Source organism: Apodemus sylvaticus, chromosome 8, assembly GCF_947179515.1.
Source record: "Apodemus sylvaticus chromosome 8, mApoSyl1.1, whole genome shotgun sequence".
Classification (NCBI taxonomy): domain Eukaryota; kingdom Metazoa; phylum Chordata; class Mammalia; order Rodentia; family Muridae; genus Apodemus; species Apodemus sylvaticus.
In genome coordinates, this window is record NC_067479.1 from 15,928,321 (window position 1) to 15,948,373 (window position 20,053).

Consider the following 20,053-nt stretch of genomic DNA (forward strand, 5'->3'; position numbering starts at 1 on the left):
CTCCTTTCCTAGGTTTTCTATGTCCAGAGTTCTTTCCCTTTGTGATTTCCTTATTGTTTCTACCTCTATTTTTAGATCCTGGATAGTTTTCTACAATTCCATCACCTGTTTGGTTGTGCTTTCCTTTAATTCTTTAAGACTTCTATCTGTTTACCTGTGTTCACCTGTCTTTAAGGGAGTTATGTCCTTTTTGAAGCCTTATATCAGCATCATGAGTTGTGATTTTAAATCCAAATGTTGCTTTTCTGGTATGTTGGGGTATCCAGGACTTGCTGCTGTAGAAGAATTGGGTTTGGATGGTGCTATGCTGCCTTTATTTCTGTTGGTAAGTTCCTATGCTTGCCTTTTGCCATCTGGTTATCTTCTGTGTTTGTTGGTCCTGCTGTTTCTGACTGGTGCTTGTCTGTCCTGTGTGCCTGCAAGTCTGTATCAGAACCCCTGGGTGACTTTCTCTCCCCTGGCACAGAGTGCTGTGGCATTGCCCAGTTCCTGGGTGCAGGTGGTGGCGGAATCTGTCCCAGATGTTCTGGCACTCTGGTGTTCCCTGTGCTCCTGGTTGTACCTGCCTTCTCAGACACTGAAAAGAAGATGGTGGCCTCACCTCTAAATGTGAGAGTCAAAGCACTCCCTTGCAGAGCAGTTCTCCCCTGACAGGATCAGTGTACAGTCAGATGTGGAGCTGCCCTGCTCCTTGGTGCAGGTGGGGCCCTGGCAGACCCTGTTCTAGCTGTTCTGGCACTCTGATTTTCCCTAAGCTCCTGGCTATACCTGTCCACTCAGTCGCTGGAGAGAAGATGGTGACCTCAGCTCTAAAAGTGGGACCATGATTATTTTTTAGTTTCAAGAAAAGTTTGAAAATATGATGCAGTATCAGACTGTAACAAAACAAACCTTTCCCAGCTCAAATTTCTTTACGCAAGGCAAGTAATTGGCTTGACACCAGGCCTCATTCCTTTTGTCTTAGCTATTTCAGAGATGCAGATTTTTAGTCAGTTAAGTGCAGTGTCAATACAGTTGATTTGTATTACACTAATACTAAATACACACATACTTGAAAATATTGAAAATATCTTGGTGCTGATCAAAATCTAAGATATGATACTTAGATTGTTCTTACTTGAAATCAATAAAATCATTAGCAAATACAAACGTGTGTCTGTAAATCAGTCTGTAAGCCAGTGTGCCCTCATGAGTATGGGACTGTAGTTCAGCATGGTGTCAGCTGAATTAGTTGGAGTATCACTGATAGCATTTTGTCTTAATTTAGCCCATAAAGTTTTCATTTGGTAGACTTCCATCAATGGCATGTGTACAAGGGTTTATGTTTTTCACCGGTTTTATAAATTAGTTCCTGATATATCCATATGAGATTCTGTGACTTTTTCTTCACTAGGTTAAAAATATATAAAAATAAAAAATAAAAGAGTACTATTAATAAAACCTATTCTTGTTCCAAGACACAAAGGGAATAACATTACCAGTATCATGTAAAGCAAACTGAAGAGAGTCTTTGTCATGGATACAGTTGCCCTAGTTCCCTGGATTAGTTCCCATGAGTCAAATTTATCTTTTCCAGCATGTGTGTTCTTAAATGGTGAAGCTGTGGGTTGAGAAACAGGTTGTCAAGTTACCCTTTTCGGGCCAATATTCCAGCACCAAGTTTAAAATAATACGTTTCCAAAACCTCAGTTTTCTCAAGTTGCTAAACATTTTATTATAAAACAATAGCTCTTTGAGATGTAGTGTAACTATTGTGAAAACTGCAAGTAATACGTGAAAAGATAAATGCAAAGCAAGTGCGCATAAAAAGCAGCTCTTAATGCGTTTCCATACTGGCTCTTACTGAGAATAATTACTATATATTTGCAAGAACGTCTGGCATCTGTTTACATTTTCTAGTCCTTTTTGAAAATTTTCATTTAAGAAAATATTGTATTATTTAAAAGTAACTCTGATATGTTTTATTATTTTCTTTCCACCTATTTCATTTTATTTGCTTTAATATTGAGAGCTTAGCTAGGATACTAAATGATTGCTACATAAATCCCAATACCTTTCTCCAAGGCTGTTTTAGGATAAACAGTAAATCCATTAGCATACAACTTCAACAGTAGAAATGTATTTAAAACCAGGATTCTTCTCTATAATGTTCTAATTGGCTTAATGGACTCCACAAATTCAACTACAGGTAGCACTATGGAATGGTTATTAGATCTTTATTCTCTACCCGTTTTTCGGCTTAGACATAAGTTCAGCTAAAAAATTACAGTAGCTCATTATTAAATTTTTATTTATAATTATTATATGCATATGCACTGTGTCTGCATGAATTCATATGCAAAACATGAGTACCTGATTCTGAAGTTATAAAGTGTTGTCAGCAAACATTTCGGTGTTGTTTATATGTATATTTTTGTATTTACATTGCATTTTGATTCATTGTGAATAATATTAATGTTCTGTTATTATGTTATCAAAATGCATAACTGGAGGGTATTGATTTGTGTGTATTTTGAGGTCTGTAACTTTAAAGTACAAGATATAAGATTATTTTCATGTGATATTTTGTCTTTTAGAAATAAGATCAACTAATCTATACATGGATACAAATTAATGCTGCCATTTCTTACTTCTGTTTTATTTCTTTACCTTATTGCTTTATTTCAAAATTCAATATTATATTTAACAAAAATAAAAAATAGGCCGGGTGGTGGTGGCGCACGCATGTAATCCCAGCACTATGGGAGGCAGAGGCAAGCGGATTTCTGAGTTCGAGGCCAGCCTGGCCTACAGAGTGAGTTCCAGGACAGCCAGGGCTATACAGAGAAACCCTGTCTTGAAAAAACCAAAAAAAAAAAAAAAACAAAAAAAATATAGACATCTGTATTTCATTATAGCTCTGAGATTTTCTTTCTTGAATATATTTGTTTATAAAGCGTTTCTTATGTTGAGTTTTTTTAAATTTTTTTAGATCTTTATTTATTTATTTTTAAATGAATGTGAGTACACCATTGCCCTCTTCAAACCTACCAGAAGAGTTCATCTGATCCCTTTACAGATGGTAGTAAACCACCATGTAGTTGTTGGGAATTGAACTCAGGACATCTGGAAGAGCTGTCAACATTCTTATCTGTTGAGCCATCTCTCTAGCCCTGAGGTGTTTGCCTTTTATTACTAATATCTTTCTGGCTTGAGTAGATTTCAGGAGCCATCATAGGATGAGCTCATAACTAGTAGGTGATCTTCCTGAGAGGTCTGCTTTGGATTATAATCCACGACAGATTTGTTCCATAGGCAAGGCCCCAGAGTATTCATTTTAGGAAAGATTCCTGCTATTAATATACGCTCCCTGTTATTAAACATATATAATAGTCACTAGGTTTTAGCCCACCCCTCTTGAGCAGATCTCTGCAGGTTTATGAAGCTGTACTGTCTTGCAGTGAGTGATGCTATATTAACAAATAGATGATTTCTTAATTCTTAATGATGATCCCATAAGAATTCCTAAAATTATATCTGTGAACACTAAATTACTTTATAGTGGGATTGCTAGTAGATCCTTTTTTGATATGCAAAACTGCAGTGAGAACTCTAACAGTCTCCCATGTGTTACCAGTTAATTGCCTCTTAGAAAATAACCAGTTTTTCTACTGCTCAGAGCACATTCCAAGAGGTCATAAAACAATTAACCAAAGGTCATTAAAAGGTAACTAAACATTTTTTAGAGGTGCTTGGACAGAATATAAATTATTGTCTGGGTTTATCTCTACAAAACTTCACTAATAGCTTAGTTATGTTTTCTTTTTTAACTATCAGTGAATCTGTGGAGCTGTGACATATGATGGATATTTAACCGGATAATTGCTCCTAATGGATATGCATGTAAACATTCTCTATTGTAAATTTCTACTTCAATTTATGATTTGATTTTATGTGGGAACTAAGTATTATCTCCAATGATTTTTAAGTGCTGAAGGAAAAATATGAGGAACTGAGCTGAAGAGAACTTTTTTGGACAGAATACTTCTTAGACAAAGAGAACAGTAGCCGTTTTCCTAATCTGTTTTTTTCCATTCATTCTGTCTTTCCCTATTTTCTTAGATAGTTTTCATAGGATACTTTTTAAAACTTAGTAAAAATTCTATAATCAATAGAATTTTCTTCCTGTGACTTCCTACTAGCAGACTGATAGAGATGTATAATTTCTGCAGAGATAGAACAAAGTCCACATTGCTTGATCCTCCCCGGTTAGGCTACAGGTGTTAATCACCTAAGCCAACAGCCTTTTACCCTCAGAAATATCCCTCGGACTTTAAAGCCACACCAGAGTGGACACCTACTCTCTGCCCCACCAGTCTCCTCTCCAGCTCCAGGCTGCGAGACTCCCAGCAAATGGACATTGGATTTTGCTATATAATTGTTATAAGGTTGTTGTTGTTCTTGTTTTTGTTATTTTTGTTCTTGTTGTTGTTGATCTTCTTCTTCTTCTTCTTCTTCTTCTTCTTCTTCTTCTTCTTCTTCTTCTTCTTCTTCTTCTTCTTCTTCTTCTTCATTTTCTTCTTCTCTAATTGAGGTCACATGTTTTATTTCCATAAGCCTGCTTTTGTGACATATTGCACTTATTGCAATACTGCAGTGAGAACTCTAACAGTTTCCCATGCATATGTTCAGTGAACCTTGTGGTCCTGAAATGAATCCAAGTTCGTCATGGTATTCTCTCAGATTCAAAGTAAAACTATTTTTTGGTATTTATTTTTACGATGTGTTCATCAGACAAAATGTATAATTTTCTCTTGTTGTTGTCATTGCATGTTAATCTGGTCAGAGCATCAGAGTGATAGCTGCTTTTTGTAATATATTAAGTTGTCTTTCTGTCCTTTCTATTTTATGGCCCAATTTGAAATTCCTGGGAATTAGTACCACTTAAGATATTCCATATAATTAGTCTATGAACATATCCAGTTCTAGAACTGTTTTCATTGGAAGATTCTTGCTTTTTAAATTACAACTTCATTATAGTTGTTTTTATGAAGTTTTAAAGAAACATATCCTCTTGATTAAATTTTGGTGTGTTATATGTACTCATGAATTTATCTAATGCTTCTTGATTTTAAATATATTAGAAATGTGTATTAACAAATAATCTCTTAGTGATTTTCTAGATTTCCTTAGAAGAGTTTATTACATTATATTTTATACTTTGAGTATATTAAACTTTAATGTATAGAATCAAATTTTAGCTCAAAAACAAAATTAAACAGTGTTGATCATTTGAATAAAACACTGACAAATCCTTACCCAAATTAATCAAAATTGACAATACTTGGTTAATAAAATGAACAAAAAAATAAGGCGTCTAGAGAAAAAGAAACTTTGAATTATTCAGATCATGAAGTACACTTTAGAATGATTTTTAATTATCTCTCTTAAGTCAACCATAGGGCATATCATTTACCTTCACTTGCCCTGGATAGGTTTGTTTCCAGTACAAGGCGTGATTTTCACTATCCTTCATCAAGGAAACTTGTCTACACAACAGGATGAACCCATTAGAGACAACATCAAGAGTAAGAATACAGAATTTAAAGCCCAGTCACTAGGGATTCATGTATAAAACATTTACTAGATGTAAGTCTCAGGGGACATTGTGGAAGTGGTGGTGGAAAGACTATAAAAGCACGAATATCAGGAATTTTACAGTGAGAATATGTCTTTCAGGAATGTCAGAAACTACATCTATAAAGTTTCACCAACATAACTGCCTAAATGTGATCTAACCAATGCCAGTAATAATATTCATGCCACGAACGACAGTGTAAATGGGAGACCATTATGCCTCAATTCTACTCAAAGAACTGAAGACAACTAAGTAATACTGAGACTAAAAGTAAGGCAAATTCTGTTCTGTAAAGAAGAGTACAATAATTAGTTATCCAGTACCAAATAATCCTGAAAAGATACAAGCAAAAATAGGTAAACCTATCAGTTTTTATTTACAAATGTTTATGTATATATACATGCAACAATGTAAAAAGAAGTCACGAATTTGAAAGAGAAAAAGGAGGGGGTATATGGGAACATTGGCCTAGGAAGGTAGAAATAATGTAATATCATGTTCTCAAAAGTAAAAGAAATGCTTAAAATCTGTTGATTTATATAAATCACAGAGGCATGTCAGTTTTGTTAAAAAGACAATCTATTACTAACTTTGTGCTTCTTTGCCTGTGTTTTCTAAAGAATCATTTGTGCATCTACAGAGCTACTATTTCATGAATAAATTTACTATAGAGAAAAACAAGTTTAAACTAAATCATCCAGAAAACATGATTGCTTTGAAAAGAACATTGATGATGACATCTATTGTCATCTATTGTTCTTGTTACAAAACACACATTTACCTCCTAAGATAATTAAAGCTAACTATACATGGGGACAGTAATCACAACACTCTTCTGATTATTAGCACAGAGAGTAGTAACTCATAGGCATGCAGGACTATGTTTTGTGTAGCGTGTAATAAAGCACTTTTCTTTCAGCTATAAGCAATTTTGTGTCCTTTGTAATGTGTATGTGAAAATACAGGAAAGTAATGACAAAAAGAGTATTTTCCTTCTTTTTCCAGATTATCTTCTTTTTCTGTTTCCTGCATGTGTGATTTTTAAAATTATTTATTTACATTCCAGCCATTGCCCCACTCCAGGCCCCCCATCCCACAGTTCCTCATCCCATTCCTCTTCCTGCTTACCTCAGAGAGGGTGTCCCCCCCTTCCCCCACTAAGCATCCCTGTTCTCTGGGAATTACAATCTCTCAAGGATTGGATGCAACTACTTCCACTGAGACCAGACAAAGCAGTTAGTTCTCTCTTATTTGTCAGGGTTCTCTGACCATGCTGTGTATGATGCCTATTTGGTGGCTAAGGCTCTGGAGCTGCCAGGAATCCAGGTTAGTTGAGACTGCTGGTGTTCTTATAGGGTCACACTCCCCTTCAGCTTCTTCAATCCAACCATAGGGGTTCCCAATGGCAGTTTATAGTCTGTTTAAGTATCTGTGTCTGTCTCTGTCACCTGCTGGTGGTGACTCTCAGAGGACAGCAATGCTAGGCTCCTCTGTAAGCATATCTTAGTATCAGTAATAATATCAGGCCATAGTGCCCTAGCATGAGATGGATCCCAAGAGGGACTGATCACTGGACCATCTTTCCTTCAGTCTCTTCTCCATTTTTCTCCCTGAAAAAGATAAAGGAAGGAAGGAAGGAAGGAAGGAAGGAAGGAAGGAAGGAAGGAAGGAAGGAAAGAAGGAAGGGAGAAACAAAGACTCAAAGACACAAAGAAACAAAGAAACATGGAAACAAATGAAAAAAACAAAAAAGATAAACAGGGAAGGGAAGGGAAGGGAGGGAGGAGAAGGGGAGGGGAGGGAGGTATACAAATTCAAAACTATGCTTTTAACTCTGGCCACTAGAAAACTTGCTTCCCACAAATAGTCACTATTGAACCTGTGCTAAGTCAAGGTTTACAACTGCAAAGCCCACCTTCATTTTATCTATTCTGTAATTAACACAACCTAAAATACACAGCTTCTGAATAGTTTCTACACTGAACACTCTTGGACCCAACTATGTTACACTGATTTTTCCATCTGTTACATCATGCATTTAAGCATCTTTGCTTTCATTGCTAACAGTAATGTAAATGTTCTGTCATTTCCACAAAATTATAGTATGATTATGTGTGTTTCTTTTTCTATTTCCTCTGTTTAATGGATATGAAGGTTCATTAGATAAAAATGGAACATTAAACAGGAATATCATCAGCTCAAGAAGCTGCTATAGTTGTAAATGTCCCATAGTAACTGGGTTAAAGATATGTAAACATTAAAAATACTGTTTTTGAGTTTTATATACTAACAAAAACAAACACCCATTAACAAATTTAAAAGAGCACGTTGGTGCTTCTTATTCTTAGACATATTCTTTGGGTGAGTATTACCTTGTATCATTTCATTTACTTTATTCAAGCTTGATAGAATTAGATAAGTTCTGTTTACCCAACATCCAGAGCTTAAGGATTTTTCATCCTAGGTTCTATTCATTAATATAATTCATTTTGTCTTATTTTTAAGTCTATTTTAGTGCTTAATGCAAAACCATATTTTAATATTTTTAATAATTTGCATGTAGTTTTGTTTTTGTTTGCATGCATATATGTATTGCCTTACATGAGTACCTGTTGCCTCATTGCACAGAAGAGGGCATAGAGTAAAAAAGAAACACACATATGTGCATATAACACACTCCCCCCCACACACACACAACATAAAAACACAAAACCAGGAAAAAAGACATAATACTTGAGCAAAAGAACAGTCAGATAAAAAATATCCAAATAAAGCAATCTGAGACAAAAAGCTTATAAAAATCTTATTGAGTTTCTTTTGTTTTGGCCATTTACTGCTGAGCATAGACCCTACCTTTAAATATAGTTTCATACCCAGTGAGGCTCCATTGAAGGAACCTGCTTTTTCCTTTGCAAGTTGTTGCTGTTGGATATAGTTTCTAGGTTTGGGATGGAGACTCCTGTACTCTTCCCCTCTCAGTGTTGGAAGTACATCTGACTTGACCTTGTAAGTCCTGTGCATGCTGTCACAAGTGTCAACTATCTCATTTTTAATTCAGTAATTGATCAACGTTGAATATATACCACAGAGAGTACATAGGGGCTGCTTAATTATTTGTAAAGTAAGAAAATTGCTTGAGTTGGTAAAAATAGTCGCTTGCTGTGTAAGCATGACAAACTAACTATAAAAACTCTGAACCCATATAAAAAGACCAGGAATGGTCATGCTTATCTACCCTCAGCACTAAGAGACTGGTCAGCCCAAAATTGTATATATATATATATATACATATGGAGAAATAGAGACATAATCAGAGACAAAAGCAGAGATCGATACAGATACTTTTAGTACATATATATTTTCTTTGAACCTTTTCTGCTTTGTTTTTCTTATTCTGGTTTGTTTGTTGTTTAGTTGGTTGGTTTTAATCTTATTTTTAGTTTATTATTAATTCTTATGTGTCAGTTTGTCTAATGAAAGAGAAATAAATATTGGATTTTGGTGAGGAAGTAGGTTGGGAAGGGCCCATGGAATGTTGGGAAAAGGAATATACTATATATTATTTGTTTTAAATTAAAAAGTATTGCCATAATTAACATAGTATCACCCTATAAGACAAACTCATCCTTGAAAAATTTAGTTCATTTTAGTTATATGATGCTGCTCTGAAGTTCTTCCTCTTCTTACTGGATTGTATTACTGGATTGTATTCCCTCCCAGGTCACGTTGTTTCTTACCTAGTCTCTATTTCCCAATTAAAAAAGTATTCCTTCTTCAATTTTGAAACTATCTGCTTGAAATTGACATAATTCTAAGGTACAAAGACTTCATTAAACTTCACTCGATGTTTTTTATTACTGTGATGGAATCCTGGTGCCAATGTTCTTTTGTAATACCAAGTGTTAAAAATTCTGTATTACCCTACTGAGGTAGGTGAGCATACTTTATAACCACTTAAAGAACTGACAATGGCTGTTCTTCCTTTCCAATGTGCTATAAGAGAAGCAACTATAACACTTTTCAGGTGCTTTGAACAAAAGCTATCATAAAATATATATTCACATTTATAGATATACTACCTATGCCTACTTATATTTTTCTACATGTATAAACAAATAGGTTTGATTCTTCAGAGTCTATGTATTTAATACATAGACATAATGTTAACTATACACTCATATTTATGTTTATCTGAACTGGTCTATTGATTGTGGAGAATTTTTAATGGAGACCATACATTTGCATTCTGATTATTTTTATTCAAGATCTTAAATGATATCATAACACTCTTTTGATTGGCAGGACAGTTTTCATGTTTTTTCCATAGTAATTAATCATTTCATTGTGTTTTACTGCTGTAAAGAGGCACAATGGTGAAGAAAATTCCCATAAAAAAACATTCAATTGAGTCTGGCTTACAGTTTTAGAGGTTCAGTTCTTCATCATAATGGCTGAAAATGTGGCACTCTGCAGGTAGACATGTTGCTTGAGGAGCTGAGAGTTCTATACCTTGAGCAGCCAGATGGAGACTACTTTCCACATTGGGCAGAGCTTGATCATATATGCATACCAAGTGTCCATACTGACACATTTTCTTCTAATAGTGCTACTTGCTATGGGCCAAGCTTTTAAATATTTAAGTCTATGCCATCCAAACATTCTTCAAACCACCACAGGTTTAAAAAGCACATGCAAATCAAACATTTATCAAATTCTGATTCTATTAATGTTTGTGGACATGTAGTTTGTCTTTCTCTTAATAGCACAATCCTGATATAACAGTCTACTTAAGAAAAGGTATAGTTGGCTCATTTTTTCTCAGATTTGAAAGAATGGTGGCTTTCACTTGTAACATATGACCCTCAATCTTCACATCTAACATTTGACTAAGAGTCTTGGATATTCAATGTTATGCTGAAGCAATATGAAAGTTAGGAAAACTGAAGGAGTTTAAAACCTTATTAGTACACACTGCTAATGACAGATTCATGATTGATGTCTTGCTTCTGCTTTTTCGTTTGCAAACATTATATTAGTGTGTTAGCAGGCTTGTGTCAAATGTAATAAGTAGCTCAGGCTGGCCTAGGGCTCATCCTTACTACCTCAGCTCTGCTTTTTGCAGGAGGAAAGCCCATCGCTCCCACACATAGCTAAAGCCCCATTCTTTTCAGGTTCACAGTGCTGTTGGCTGTTCAGCAAATATTTGATATTTGGTCCTTTGAAGATCCAAACATAATAATATGCTCAAAGGTCCTTATTGTATATGCAAGGAAGGAAATAAAGTATATGCATATCTCTATCTATCCATCTACATCTATATTCATATATTTATGTTATAAATTTATAAATATAAAAATATAATGTGAAAGATTAACAATAGAAATATTGCTAAAACAAATGCAATTCTCCCTCACTTTCTTCCCTTCCTCATATTTTGTATTGTGAACCACATACTACTTTAAGCCTTATACAAAAATGCTATTAACACAGTTATTCTAAATTATCTTTTATACCAACATATGTATATTATCCTATTTCTTTTGTTCTTTTCTTCCGTCTTTTTTAAGAAAACATTTCTCAAAAACAAAAAAAAATCCTTATGATTTTTTATTTTATAAAAATTTAATCATTACTGAAATAAAGACTATGACAATTTCCTGCATGAATTGGAAAGGAAATTATGATGCAAAAATTATAAGACTAGAGGAAAGTTTTAATATCAACAGTTCTAGACCTTGATTCATTGAATTCATACCCTGTTCCTGACTCTTTCTAAATGGCCTTTCAGTCACATTGTAATGTTATTTTTAATTATTATTATTTCATTTATGCAAATCAAATAATACTGACCTCATAATATTGAAATGTAACCTACATTTATTAAAACTTTATTGGTAATAATTGTTTCAAAAGCATGAAGATAAATATAGTGTCAAAATGTCTTAATTTGTTGAGAGGATTAAATTAACTTTGAAATTGTGCCTAACCCCTAATTCCTTAGCTATACAAATTTGAAATATTTTAATGCTTTAATCCTATATTTTATTTTTATATTAGTTGGCAACTGGTTTTTCATCTAAAAAACAGTTTTGTAATTTATCCATCTGTCACTATTTATTTTAAGCTACCAACAATAATACATATGGATACTTGCAATTTAATTTAAAAAGTGTGGTTGGACTAGGCAACCTAGTAGGAAAAAAGGAATCCCAAAAGTCAGCAAAAAAAAAAAAAGATGGAGACAGCCCCTGTTCCCACTGGGAGGGCTCCCACAAAACCCCACAGCTATTCAAACATTACATATATGCAGAGAACCTATGTCATACCATATTGAGCTTCCAGATAGTTTCTTCAGTCTCTGCGAGTCCCAGTGATCCCTAGTTGACACTAGAGACATTGTTCTTGTGGAATCCTTGACCTATTTGGCTCCAACAAATTGTAGATCACTGGTTGTTGTGGTAGGGTTGGTGTCACAGTCCCTCCACTGGAAGCCTTGCCTAGTCACAGAAGATGACCAGTTCAGTGTCTGTCTACCCCATTACCAGAAGTCTTTGTAAGGGTCACCCTGGCAGATTCCAGGGAATTTTCTTTACACTGTTCTCTACTTTGCCCTGGAATTGTCCAAAATTCCTGCTGTGTCTTTGTTGTCTGCCCTTCCACACCCCCCCACCACAATTGATCCTGTTGTTCCCATCCCCATCCATTGTCAGTTCACCAACAAAATCTGATCTAGTTCCCCTTCCCAGGGAGATGTATCTCTTTTGAGCCTCTTTGTACCTACTCTCTTTGGGTCTGTAGATTTAAGCACTGTTACCATTTATTGTAGAGCTAATATGCATTTACAAGTATTTGTCATGATATGTCATGTTTGTCTTTGTCAGTGTTACTTAATGAGGGATGGTTTCTTCTAGTTCCATTTATTTATTTATTTATTTATTTATTTATTTATTTATATGGTTTTTCAAGACAGGATTTCCCTGAGTGTTTCTGGCTGTCCTGGAACTCACTCTGTAGATTAGGTTGGCCTCTAACACAAGAGATCTGCCTGCCTCAGTCTCCCAAATGCTGGGATTAAAGGCATGTGCCACCAATGCCCATGAGTAATACTTTATATGTAAATGTACCATATTTTCTTTATCCATTCTTTGGTTGAGAGACATTGAGTTCCTTTCCATTTGTGCCTATTAAACTGGCTTGCTACAAACATATTTGAGCAAGTATCCTTGTGATATAATAATGCCAGGTTGGAAGTAGATACATTTCCAATTTTCTGAGAAACTGTCATTTGATTCCCAAAGTGGCTGTACAAGTTTTTACTCTCATGAACAATGGAGGGACATTTACCTTGCTACAGCCTCAGCAGCAATAGCTATCCCTTGTGGGGTTTTGTTGTTGTGTTGTTGTTGTTTTGTTTTGTTTTCCATTTTTTGTTTTTTCAATTCTGACAGGTGTAAGATGGAGTCTTAGTCAGGGTTTCTATTCCTGCACAAACATCATGACCAAGAAGCAAGCTGGGGAGGAAAGGGTTTATTGAGCTTACACTTCCACTTTGCAGTTCATCACTAAAGGAAGTCAGAACTGGAACTCAAGCAGGTCAGGAAGCAGGAGCTGATGCAGAGGCTATGGAGGGATATTTCTTACTGTCTTGCTTCCCCTGGCTTGCTCAGCCTGCTCTCTTATAGAACCCAAGAACACCAGTCCAAAGGTGGTACCACCCACAAGGGGCCCTCCCCACTTGATCATTAATTGAGAAAATGCCCCACAGATAGATCTCATGGAGGCACTTCTCCAACTGAAGCTCCTTTCTCTGTGATAACTCCAGCCTGTGTCAAGTTGACACACAAAACTAGTCAGTACAATTGACACCTTGTCAACTTGACACAAACACATCACTATTAAGCCTCAACCCTTACTTTCTTATTCATCCCCAAGATCTAAATTACTTTAAAAGTCCCACAGTCTTTACATATTAAAATGTCCAACATCTTTAAAATTCAAAGTCCTTTAAAAATTCAAAGTCTCTCAACTGTGGGCTCTACTAAAATACTTTCTTCCTTCAAGAGGGAAACAAATCAGGGCACAGTCACAATCAAAAGCAAACCTCAAACTCCAATGGTTCAATATCTGGGATCCAACTCATGATCTTCTGGGCTCCTCCAAGGGCTTGGGTCACTTCTTCAGTTCTGCCCTTTGTAGCATACAGCTTGTCTTCTAGGCTCCAGCTGCCTGTACTCCACTGCTGCTGCTGTTCTTGGTGGTCATTGCATGGTCCTGGCATCTCCAAAATGCTGCTATCTTCCACTGTAATTAGGTTTCACCAACAGCCTCTCATAGGTTCTTTTCAGGGTGAAAAGCCTATGCTATTATGCATGACCCCTTCAAGTCCTGGGCTGTCAATTGCAACTGAGGCTGCACCTTCACCAATGGCCTTCTGTGGCCTCTCACTGTGCCAAGAGACTCAGCTGCTCTTCATGACCCTTTCATGCCTTCAAAACCAGTACCATCTGGGTGACTCTTACACAGTACCAAGTCCAGCCACAGCACAAAACACAACTGTGGCTATCTCTGGAACACACTCTCTGTGCTCTCGAAAAACACTTCCAGGAAGATTTCATCTCATTGATGCTGGTCTCTTCTTAATCACCGCTAATTTCTTATCTCCAGTTAACCAGCATCAATAGTCCCAGTAACACAAAGGTTTGCTTTAGTGGTTCTGGTATCTTGTTACTTACAGCTGATTCTTCAGCCCCAGCTAACCAAAACCACAGAATCTTCACAATCAAAACATGGCCACTTTAAGAGTCTTTAATCTTCCCTCTGAAATTTCACAATCCAGGCCTCCATCTTCTGCACTGTGGGTAACATTGTCTTCCAAGCTCCTACAGAACTTTCCACAGGTTTTCTAGCTCAAAGTTTCAAAGTCCTTCCACAATCCTCCCCAAAACATGGTCAGATTGTCACAGTAAGACCCCACTATGCTGGTACCAATTTGTCTTAGTTAGGGTTCTATTCCTGCACACACATCATGACCAAGAAGCAAGTTGGGGAGGAAAGCGTTTATTGAGCTTACACTTCCACATTGCAGTTCATCACTAAAAGGAGTAAGGACTGGAACTCAAGCAGGTCAGGAAGGAGGAGCTGATGCAGAGGCCATGGAGGGATGATTCTTACTGTCTTGCTTCCCCTGGTTTTCTCAGCCTGCTCTCTTATAGAACCCAAAAACACCAGCCCAAACGTGGTACCACCCACAAGAGATCCTCCCCACTTGATCACTAATTGAGAAAATGCCCCACAGCTGGATCTCATGGAGGCACTTCCCCAACTGAAGTGCCTTTCTCTGTGATAACTCCAGCCTGTGTCAAGTTGACACACAAAACTAGCCAGTACAGATGGAATCTGAGAATCATTCTGATTTGAATTTCCCTGATAACTAAGGGTGTTTAACATTTAAGATTTTAACAGCCATTTGATATTCTTCTCTTTAAAATTCTTTTCAGATCTGTATCCAATTTTTGATTGGATTGCCTGATATATTAATTTCTAATTTCTATAGTTCTTTATATAGTTTAGAGATTAGCCCCCTTTCACATGAACGTGTTTCTCAATGATAAAAATTCTCTGGTAGAAAGTTTGGGATTATTTATTATGTTTAGGCATGTCTCTTATGTTCCTGACAACAATACTTTTATTTTGAAAGGGGGATAAATTTTGTTAAAGTCTTTTTTAGGTTCAAGTGAGATATGATCAATGTGATTTTTCTTTTAATTTGTTTATATGGTGAATGATATTGACAGATTTTCATAAGTTGAACCATCCCTGCATCTCTAGATGAAACCTACTTGACAATGGGTAAATAATCTTTTTGATTTATTCTTAGATTTGGTTTACAAGTATATTATTGATTATTTTCACATCAATATTTATGAGGCATATTGACATGTTATTCTACTTCTTCATCAGATTTTTGTGTGGTTGAGGAATCAGGGTGACTCTCGCCTCATGAATTGAATTTGGCAGTGTTCATTCTTCCATGTTGCTGTACTAACTCTTTGTTTGGTAGAATTCTGTGCTAAAACTATCTGGCCCTGTGCTTTTGTGGGTTGGGTGATGTTTAGCTACTGCTCCTACTATTTTAGGAGTTATTAGTCCATTTACATTTTTATTAGATTTTTTTATTTATATTTTAAATGTTATCCCCTTTCCTCACTTCCCCTCCGAAAACCCCCTATCCCAGCTTCCAGCCCTCTCACCAACCAACACACCGGTCCTGTCATTCCCCTAGGGCATCAAGCATTCACAGGACTAAGGCCTCCCTCATTGATGTCTGACAAGGCCTCTGAAACTCATGTGGCTGGTGTGTATCCTGAAAATTGTTTGGTTGTTGTTGTTTCTATTAGATTTTTGAATTTTATAGAGTACATATATTTCAAGTAAGACATAATGATTAATTGAATTTCCTTGGTGTTTCTTGTTTTGTCCCTCTTTTCTATCCAGATTTTATTAATTTGAATATTGTCTCCCTGCTTTTTTTTTTTCAGTCTCCCTACAAGTATTCTTCTCTTCTCTCATGCATGGCCTCATTCACCTCTCTTCTCATGGCCAGGTTCTGATCCTGCTTAGTCCACTCCTTTCTATCCGTGTTCTGGAGTTTTTCCAGATATCTGTGGCTGTTCTCTCCCTCATATCTATAATAAAGCCTTCTCCTCAAACATACGTTGGAGTGGTAATATACTCCTTTTAAATAAATCTGGTGCTGAAACCCCCACTTTATACAGGAAGGGCCCTGATAGTTTTTGATGGACTTTTTTTTTATTCGATATAATTTTTTATTTACATTTCAAATGATTTCCCCTTTTCTAGCCCCCCACTCCCCGAAAGTCCCGTAAGCCCCCTTCTCTCCCCCTGTCCTCCCACCCACCCCTTCCTACTTCCCTGTTCTGGTTTTGCCAAATACTGCTTCACTGAGTCTTTCCAGAACCAGGGGCCACTCCTCCTTTCTTCTTGTACCTCATTTGATGTGTGGATTATGTTTTGGGTATTCCAGTTTTGTAGGTTAATATCCACTTATTAGTGAGTGCATACCATGATTCACCTTTTGAGTCTGGGTTACCTCACTTAGTATGATGTTCTATAGCTCCATCCATTTGCCTAAGAATTTCATGAATTCATTGTTTCTACTCCATTGTGTAGATATACCACATTTTTTGCATCTACTCTTCTGTTGAGGGATACCTGGGTTCTTTCCAGCATCTGGCAATTATAAATAGGGCTGCTATGAACATAGTAGAGCATGTATCCCTATTACATGGTGGGGAATCCTCTGGGTATATGCCCAGGAGTGGTATAGCAGGATCTTCTGGAAGTTTATTTTACAAATGTTGGTTTCTCTTGAGTTTGGAGCATAGATGTTAAGAATTGATAGGTTTTCATTTGATGAACTTGAAGTGTTCTTTGCTTTCTTTATTGATTAATTTTCTATTGAAATATAGTTTTGTAGATTACACTAGCTTGCTTCTTGTGTCCATTTGCTTAAAATGGAATCTTTTTATATTAATTTCCTCTGAGACAATGTCTATCATCCTTGCTGAGGTATGTTTCTTGTATGCAGCAGAAGAATGGATCACGTCTACATATCCATTCAGTTATTCTGTACCTTTTTATTAAAGAATTAAGCCCATTGATATTGAGAAATATTAATATCCAATTTTTATTCTTATCGTTTTGTTGTAATTGGTGGATCTGATTATATAGTTTGTGGGTATGTGTTATGTGTGTGGGGGGTGTTGTCTGTGTGTTTCAATGTGCACATCTACTTCATTTCTTTTGGGTTTGTTGGTATAAGATTGTTTACTTTCTGTGTTTTCATAGTTATTGTAAACCTTGTGCTTGAGGTTTTTTTCTATTAAGTTCGATAGGCCTATTAGAGTGCTAGATTCATACACACACATGCACACACATAAATCTATCTATCTATCTATCTATCTATCTATCTATCTATCTATCTATCTATCTATCTATCTGTATCTCTATCTGTGTCTGTGTCTGTATCTCTATCTCTATCTCTATATCTATATCTAATTTCAATTTGACCTTGTCATAGACTATTTTTTTATTTCCATCTATAATGTCTATGTATTTTGGGGGTATAATAGTCTGGGTTTGTATTTAATGTTTCTTAGTATTTGCTGAATATCTGTCTTGGGCCTTCTCAAATTTTAAATCTTCATTAAAAATCAGGTATAATATTAAAAGACCAGCCTCTCTGTGTTACATGGCCTTTTCTACTTGTAACGTTGAATATTCTTTCTCTGTTTCTGTATCTTGAAGTATTTTGATTATTATGTGACAAGGGGACTTCCTTTCCTGGTCCAATCTATTTGGTGTTCTGTAACCTTTAATTTTGTAAGCATATCTCTCTTTATTTTAGGAAAATTTCTTCTATGATTTAGTTAAAAATAAATTCTGGGACTTTGAGCTGTTTTTTTTTTTTCTCTATTGCTTTTATTTTTAGTTTTGGTCTTTTCATAGTGTCCCAGATTTCCTGGATACTTTTGTGTCTAAATTTCTTTTAGATTTATCATTTCCTTTGATCAACGTATCTGTTTCTAAAATTAGCTGGATCCTCTCTTCAGTCTTCTGTATTCTGTTGATAACTCTTGTGACTTTAAATCTTGTTTGCCTTCTTAAATGTCCCATTTCTTGAATTTCCTCAGTATGTATTATCTTTATTAGTTCTATTTTATTTTCAAGTCTGGAAAGGTGTCTTCATTTTATTCATTGCTTTCCTTAACTGATTCATTCATGTTCTCCAATTGTTTATTTATGTTTTTCTAACCTTCTTTGAGTGGCTTATCCATGTCCTACAACTCTTTATTTGTGGTTTCCTGGATTTCTTTAACATTTTTATTCATTTCTTCTTTAAGGACTTCTACACTGGTATCTAGTCATCTCTGTTTGGTGTCTTTGTCCTTTTTGGATGGGTGCTTTGCTCCTTGGTTTCTGTTTTCTCTTTAGTCTTCCGGCTATATAGTCTGAATTCTGGCAGTTGTTGTAACATCTGGTAGAGTGGGGAGTCACAGTCTGAGCTGAAGGCTGGACTTCTGGAGGCTTGCATTGCCTTTTCTACAACAAGGGAGGGTTTCTTGAGTTTGTGGGTGGGACAATGTTAATAAGTGGAGTGGGGATTAAGGATAGTGGGAGGGCATCATTGAAGGAGTAGAGAAGGCCGACCGGGGACTGCTATTCAGTAGGTCGTTTGCAGGGAGTTCTGGTGGCAACTGTGTTCTCATAAGAAGTCTTCACCCAGATTAGGGGCTGAAGTTCTAGATGTTGGCATGGCTTTAGTGTAGTGAAATGATTTTTTTTTAACATGCAAGGTACTTGCATGTTTTTTTTAAACAATTTGAGACACAATTTTCTGAAATTCCTGTCCTCAAATGTCCTATTTAGTAAGGGGTTTCCTTAAAGTTTTAATCCTCTTAGTCAATCTCCCAGTGCTAGGATTAGTGTTGTGTCCAACCATATCAGGTTTATGCTGTGACTGGTAAGTCACAGAATAGCTCTCTAAAATACTGTGTACATTCTGAAGTTCAGCATAATAATTTAAAATCAGAATTTTTGTCATGAGTCATGTTACTCATTCATTACAAAATATTTACTCTTGTATATGTTTCTAGTTTAGGAATAATCTCAGCTCACTTGCTAAGAGGGACACAGTAGAATAGCAGGACTTTTGATCTTTAAAAATTATGCACCATGGGGAAAATTAGTGATTTATCTCTTCTCTAAACCTCATCTTATTGAAGAAGCTTTTTATTTTTAATTACCTTCTGACCATTAGTATATGAAATACTATATGAACATTTAATATATATATGAATATGAAACAGATATCATTTATAATAGTTACAAACTAAGATGTAGGAGAAAACTCACATGGCATAGGATGGTATATCAAGTCTTAAATTTTGCTTAATTTTTATTTTACTTTATATTTAAGTACATAATTATATCAAATATGCATAATTCAGGAATATTTACTTAATTACAACACCAGCAAAATTAATTATGGTATTTAAAAACTCTTCTGAATGTCAATGTGTATTTGTTTTAAAATGTACATTTCTAATTCTCCCTTGCAGTTATATATACACTCCTAATTCCATACTTTTAAATGAAAAATAAGCTAATATCTCTTCCATAAAAATCTTTATTAACTATTTTTGCAACTTTACATAGTCAAACATAGTGTTTAATGTCAGACTATAAAATATTTTATACATATATGCATATATAAATTTATGTGTGTTCATATTTATTTTCTCCTTTTTGTGTTCTGATCTATAATTCTAATAGGTTCCCCTTGCTTTTCTTCACATTCAAACATATTAATTTAGAATAAATTTAGTTGAATTCAGTACAGAGTCAGAACAACGC